Below are 7,483 nucleotides of genomic sequence, written 5' to 3' on the forward strand. Positions count from 1 at the left end.
ATCCTACTTCAGACATGTAATAGCTGTGTGACTTTGGGCAAGTTAAAACCTTTCGTTGTCTCAGTTTTCTTATTTGTAAAATGAAAATAATAACATCACCTCCCTCACAGGGTTATTGTGAGGGTCAGAGGAGTTAACATATATTAATTTAGCCTTAAAACTTAGGGTGCTATATAAATACTAGTTGTTGTTGTTTCAGGGACAAGCTGACCGTACCTAGGACTTGGTTCTGGAGAGTAGTAGAAAGCATACCTGGTGGTTTGAGTCACAGGATCTGGGTTCAAATCCTGATCTGATTACTTTCTACCTATGTAACCTGGGGCAAAATTACTTAACTTCTCTGCTCCTCTGTAAAATGAGTGGGGTTGGATCAGATGTTCCCTAACGTCCCTTCTAGCCCTTGAGTCTGTGACTCCTTTTACCCTTGTAGCATTCAAACTAGTTAGGCATTTACTCCAAAGCATTGGTCTGGTGGTCCCTTTTTGGGGTAATATACCCCTTTGGGAGTCCGGTAAACTCTATGGACTGCTCAGAATAGTGTTTTTACACACAAAGTAAAAGACATAGGGTTTTAAGGGAGGGTGATGGTTAGTAAAATTATTTCCCATCCAAGTTTATGGATTCCCCCCAGAAATTTATCCCAGCCTGACTCTGTGTCTCCTCTGAATTTGATCATTCCTGGCTCAGGGGGGACAGCCAGGAACAGGATCATAGGTCAGGCTCCGGAGAGCTGTGGAAAAATGAGCAGTCTCTGCTCTTGCTTCCTTGGAAATCTGGACAGTGTCTGGGTGAAATCTTTTCTGCTACATTACCCTGAAGTCAAGTCCTTTGCCCTAATTAAGTGGCATGCCAGGAAAGAGAAGTCAAGCTTTTAGGAGTTCTCAGAAGCCTTTTTATGAGTCATTTAGTCAAGTCTGAAAAGGCAAACTATTAATAAACAGGGTGACTACAAAGACGGGCAGAGCAAGCACGGAGATGGTGTGTACCCCAAAACAAGGGGCGGTGGGCGATCTTTGAAATAGATCTGGTGCACTGGAAACCTCCCTGTGGCGGGGACCCTTGAGGCTAGAAGCTTGCCTCTCCTTGCATTGGCTTTCAGATAACCTTGGAGCAGACTGATTGGTGGAAATCATTCATCTTCCTTCTGTCAGGGAACTCTCTACAAGAAAAGAGGTTAACTCTTTCCACTCCAGGACCCAGCCGGTGACCCACCATCAGTCAGGGAAAATTTAAGGACACCAGAGGAAAAACCTTTCTGAATAGCTCTCCCCTAACAAGAGCTGTTTTATAACCCCCTCCACCCCCACCCCTGCTCGGTAGAATAAGGGAGCATCCGTTCTACTGTAGTTAAAATGATGTCTGCCTCCTCTGTCTGCCCTCTGGGAGATAGAGACCCTGAAAGATGTACAATTGAGATGATCTCATTTACATTTTTCAGACACCTGAGGAGGTGAAAATGTTTATCTCAGCAAGAGTGAAAGGCAGGAGCTGTCTGCTGATGGAGCTGCGAGAGTTTGACTGGGGAGGGAGGTGACTAGCCAAAAGAGCCGTAGGGTGCTGTCTGCAAGCATCCTTTCCTTGGATCCTCGGGTCTCTGCACATCCTTAAACCTTGTCTGGAATTGTAGGAAAGGGAAGCATCGAGGTACAGTGAAAAGAACACTAGTTCTAGGAGTCAGATCCTGCCCCTGATGAATACTACCAGAGTGACCTTGGACAAGTCACTTAGTATCCTTGGGCATCAGTTTCCACATGTGTGAAATGAAGGGCTCAAACTAAATGACCTCTGAAGTCCCTCCTAATTCTAGATTTTTAAATGGATTTTTTAAAAAAAGTATGCTATGTTATGAAAGTGCTTGTTTTATTCCATAAATTAAAATAAATAAAATTCTAGATCTATGAATTATGAACTTCTCTGAGTTCCAATTCCTTCTCTGTAAAAATGTGTGTGTGGGGGGAGGGGATGGAGAAGATGATTCCTGCCTTGCTCACCTCTCATACTGGTTGCGAGGATCCAATGAGATAAGGTGAGATCGGCTATCAGACATCAGGTTTAACTAGGTGATTGCTAAGATCCTTTCCACACCTAACATTCTGTGACCTTATGATTATTCAGATATCTATTTTGGGGGGCAGCTAGGTGGTGCAGTGGATAAAGCACCGGCCCTGGATTCAAGAGGACCTGATTTCAAATTCAGCCTCAGACACTTAACACTTACTAGCTGTGTGACCCTGGGCAAGTCACTTAACTCTCATTGCCCCACAAAACAAAACAGATGTTTATTCTCTCTTTAGGGAAGTAGTATTCTTGGGTTGTTCGGACCATGGCATTAGGGCGTTGTCATGCGTCTACTGATTTGGATTTAAGTGAAGGAGGGCTGTGCAGGGTCACAAACCAGGGTCCAGTGACAAGACACACACACACACACACGTGTGTGTGTGCGCGTGTGTGTATATATATATATATATCACAACACCTGTATGTGTCTATCTATCTATCTATCTATCTATCTATCTATCTATCTATCTATCTATCTATCTATCTATCTATCTATCTATCATCTATCTATCTATCTCACGACTCCTGGAAATGGCTCTAGATGTTTAAGGCAATTAGGGTTAAGTGCCTAGGGTCACATAGTAAGTGTAAGTTTCTAAGGTGAGATTTTAACTCAGGTCCTCCAATTTCAGGGTGAGTGTTCAATCCACTGTGCCAGCTAGCTGCCCCAATATTCTTGGCCAGTGCAAAGGCATCTCAGACAAGCTTTGCTCCATCTCCAATGAACATCTGTACCAGCTGGGATCTGGCCAATTTCAGGAAGGTGGCCTTGGTCTGGGCAGCACATACTCGGGCTAGAAGGGTTTTTCTGGTATCTGGGGGTATATACATCAGTACTCCCTTTGGAGGCTGAATTCCCGAATTTTCAAATTTCTCTTTATGGTTCACTGGCAATACAGTAGCCTCTACCAGCTCCTGGTTCTGCTTGTCCAGCCAGCCAATGCCACTGTACTGCTCTGTGGGCCTCTCATCCACTTCCATGGCCTTCACTCAGGAATCATACTCTGTGGGCCGCGTCTCCCCGATCAGGTAGGAGTCTTTATTTACTCCCACCAGGTCTCCAGGCTTCAGCTTCTCTGCATCAACCAAGCCAATCACTGGTAGGAAATAGGTCCGTCGTGTAGAGGTTTTGATCACGGCACATTTGCCCTTTCTCTGGGAGTCCAGGTCAATGTTTGCACCATCTTCTTCTTGGTCACTGGGGTCAACATCTAGCAGCTCGATGATGTTGGAGACAAGGTAGGGCAGCCTTGTCCTTCATAGCCTGGAGTTCATGGGTCACACGTAACACCTCACTTTTCATGATCTTGATCTCACTGTCCAACAGACGATTCCATTGAATGATCTCCTCTGTGGACATTTTGAGCACTTCCTCCCCAATTCCATCTTGCTTGGCCTCGTCCCACACGGACGCCATCTTCTCTTGCTGAGTCACTGGGCCCCCACTTCCAGCCGCACATTCAACACTCATCCGCGGGATTCTCAGGGGCGGTGGACCGGTGAGGGGATAGATGCCGAGGGTCCGACCACTGCCGTCTAGCCTAGTCTCCCGCCCCCAGGCTGGGCAGCATCTGCGCCTCCTTTGATAAACGGAGGCTCTGGCGAGTTTGTGAAACCCTGCCCCAACCTTCTTGGGTACTGAGGGGCAGGTGGTTGAGACAAAGAATACCAGACCCTACATCAGAAGATCTGAGTCTGAAGCTTGGCTCTGCTACTTAGAAGCTTCGTGATTTTAGACAAATTAGTTGATCTCTCTGGTCCTCAGTTTCCTTACTTATAAAATGGTAACTAAACATTGTTGGAAGGATCAAATATGATAATGAACACAAAACATTTGGCAGAATAGCCTCACCGCCTGTCCCAAATGTGGTCCCTTGGGAGCCCTACCCAGGCTCATAGCGTTTAAAAGGTCCATCACCTACTAATCTATATTGCTGAACTCCCATTTCCAATGAATATCTGTAGGCTAAGACATGACACATAGATATAGATGACACATGAATTCAATGCAAAAGACATTTAATTGAAACATAATACAAGGTGCATTGGAATAAGTAGCACGAATTTGGGACTCTTACCTAGAAGGTTGTTCTTCCTAAATGTCCTCATTCAATCCCATTGTCTTTCCAACACTGGGAAAAAATACACAGGTGGTTAGACTCAGAGAAGAATATCAAAGGGTATCATCCTCCAGGTGGCTGTACAAGGTCACTTCCTTCTCCACCTTACTACAAAAGCTCCATTTTCTCAGGGATCTGAGCTTTCCTATATCAGTGTGGCCATGTCTCCTGATTCTCCACTATCTTTGTGCCTGTATTATGCCAAACTGAGATTCAGAGCCCACCCCTGTGGTCTTGGCACTCCATCTTGTCTGGGGTTGTATTTATCTCTCCTGACTGCCTATGGATGCTAGTGGTCAGAATGTGGCTGCCAATCTTCTCTGTTTTCCTTCATCACAAGTTCCTCAGGTTTGTGTTTTGTACCAGCTTTATAAGACCCTGTTTTTTCTTTTAATTACCCAAGTTAAAACTGTACCTAACTGATCAGGATCTCATGCTGGTTGACTTCCTGAAGGGAAGCATCTGCACAGCCTTCTGGGAGATGTACTACCAAGACCTTTCCTTCCAATGATAAAAGTTCCTAGCATAGTTTCTAATTACCTAGTGGGTACTTAAATATCTGCTTAGTCACTGTTTGAGTGATCAGGGCTTTCTTATCCTAGTACTGATGGGAATAAAGTCTTCCTTTGTCCAACTTCTCTGAACTAACTTGAAGATCCTAGGTGTAGGACCATCCTATCCAAATGTATGCCCACATTGTTGTTACTGTCTCTGAGATTTATATTCTATGACAGAGCTAGAAGAGATCTTAGAAGAGATCCCCTAGTCCAACAGCCTCATTTTACTGATGAGAAAACCGAGGCCCAAATCAATTAAGTGACTTGTCAAAGGTCACACAGGTAGTAAGGAGTAGAAGTAGGATTTGAATCCACTTCTTCTGATTCCAAAGCCCATTCTTGATACTCAACTCAGCTTCATAGAATGGCAGGATTTTGGCATTGAAAGGAACCACAAAAAGCATCTAGTCCTACCCATACCTGAACAAGAATTTGCTCCACTACACCCTAAATGTGTTCATCTAGCCTTTGATGGAAGATGTCCAGTGATGAGGGTACTGCTGTCCCCCTGAGGCTACCCATTCTACTTTTGGACAGCTCTAATTATAAAGAAGTTTTTCCTTATATCGATCTCAAATCTACTTCTCTGCAACTTCCACCTTTTGCTCCTAATTCTGTCCTCTGGGGCTGGGCAGAACAAGGCTAATCCCTCTTCTTCATGACAGCCCCCAAACAGCTTCACCATATCATCTGTCATTCCCATGGGGGGCTCCAGCCCTGACTTATGTGATTTGCAGTGCGGCTATAGCATGGTGGTCACTAGATTGTGTTTGCTTTTACGATTTCCGTTACAGGAGTAGTAGCTAAAATCGCTACCTTCTCCTGGAAGGTCTCTGGCTTGGATTCCTGTGTCTACGATGAAATCAGAGAGATCTCTCCTATCTCCTGGAGTTCGAAAAGTGGTGGCCTCAGGGTGGATGATGAGCCAAATCCACTGTTATATTCATTGCATCTTATTCTTTTTACACTGAGAGCATGGAAACCTTCCAAACTTTCAGACAGACCATGACAAGTGTCTATTGTCTTTTCCAAAAAAGAAGGATTTTTATACTGATTTAAAGTCTACAGCCTGAATCCTGGCTCCAGTCAGCTCTCTCCCAAGTCAAGTCATCGAATCAAGGAGCATTTACCATATGCCAGACAAGTAGCCACATGGGGACTGAGCAAGAAATCTCAGCACAGTTAATTCCACTGATGGAAAATTCAACTCAACCCAACAACATTTATTAAATGCTTACTGTGTGCTACGCTCATCAAAGAAAAGAAGGAATATAATCCCTGTCCTCAATGATCTTTCATTCAAAGAATTCAAAATGCTTGTCCTGGGGGCAGCTAGGTGGTGTATTGGATAAAGCACCAGCTCTGGATTCAGGAGGACCTGAGTTCGAATCTGGCCCCAGACACTTGACACTTACTAGCTGTATGACCCTGGGCAAGTCACTTAACCCACATTGCCCCGCAAAAACAAAACAAAACCCCAAAACAAAAACAAAGAAACAAAATGCTTGTCCTACCGATCAGAAGGAAATATTCAACTGTAGAACCACAAAACCTTGGAGAATTGAAGCTTCTTCAAGTCAGGGATTATTTCATTTTTGTCTTTGCACCCCCAGCTTCTAGCTAATAATGTCTTAGGGACAGCAGGCACCTAATACAGGTTTCTTGAATTGAAATTAATTGGGCTAGGAGGCATCTTAGATATCACCCATTTATCTGTCCATATAAAACAGATTGCATTATACCCAAGGAGCCTTAGGAGAACTTTCTGTTCTTCACAACTAAAGAATTTTTTCGTGTGGAATAAGTCAGGTATCTGTTTAAGTGCTTTAAAAAAATTGAATGTATCCTTTCATCTGCCCTATGCATTTCAAATCTACTACTAGCTTCTGCTTGCTGACCCAGACTCTAAGGCAAGGGTTCCTATCCTGTTTTGGTGTGACACAGACACCTTTGGAAGTCTGGTGAAGCAAGTCTATTAACTCCTTCTTTGAATTATTTTTTTCCAAGTCATAATTGAAGGAAAGGTTCAATCTCAGTCAGTGGTTAGTCAGTAAACATTTATTAAGCACCTACCATGTACCAGGAATTGTGCTAAGTGCTAGAGAGACAAAGAAAGTTAAAAGACAATCCCTGTTCTCAAGGAACTCACAATTTAAGGGGGAAGAAAACATATAAATAACTATGTACAACAAACTATTTACAGGATAAATTGGAAATAATCATTAGAACAAAGGCACAGGAATGAAGAGGGATAAGGAAAGGTTTCCTGTGGAAGGTGGGATTTTATCAGGGTTAGTGAAAATAAAGGTGTATTTTTTTTCCAAAATTCATAGATCCCCAGATATCTATCCACAGACCCTTTGAGGGTCCTTGTACCCCAGGTTAAGAATACTGGCTTTAATGGGTTTCATTCCTAGGAAAGTATAGATACTCTTCAATTTTGGTTTCAAGGTCTTTCAACAGTTCATTCTTTCTTATATGATGTCCCTCATCTTTCTCTTTAACTTCTCTCATTACCTTCCTTTCTTCCACTTGGGTCAGATGATCTTAGATTTCCTTTCCTGCTCCCCTTTTTCCTGACTTTAAAACATTCTTCTTAACCATTCCTTATTCTGAAACACCTTTCTTCTCCTTTTCCACCTGATAATTCTTAATTTCCTCCTCATCTTTCCTATGAACATCAGGTTTTTATTGAGGTCCTGCTGGATGCCAGCTTTTGTCTTGGGTGAGGGCTTTTTGCTTCCCCCA

The 7,483-nt window shown here is 43.4% G+C and overlaps 1 pseudogene; it reads right to left on the bottom strand.

Annotated features, from left to right (window-relative positions):
* Positions 1 to 1,534: 1,534 nt before the first annotated feature.
* LOC122738246 lies at positions 1,535 to 3,502 on the bottom strand (annotated as a pseudogene).
* Positions 3,503 to 7,483: the final 3,981 nt, after the last annotated feature.

Source organism: Dromiciops gliroides, chromosome 2, assembly GCF_019393635.1.
Source record: "Dromiciops gliroides isolate mDroGli1 chromosome 2, mDroGli1.pri, whole genome shotgun sequence".
Classification (NCBI taxonomy): Eukaryota; Metazoa; Chordata; class Mammalia; order Microbiotheria; family Microbiotheriidae; genus Dromiciops; species Dromiciops gliroides.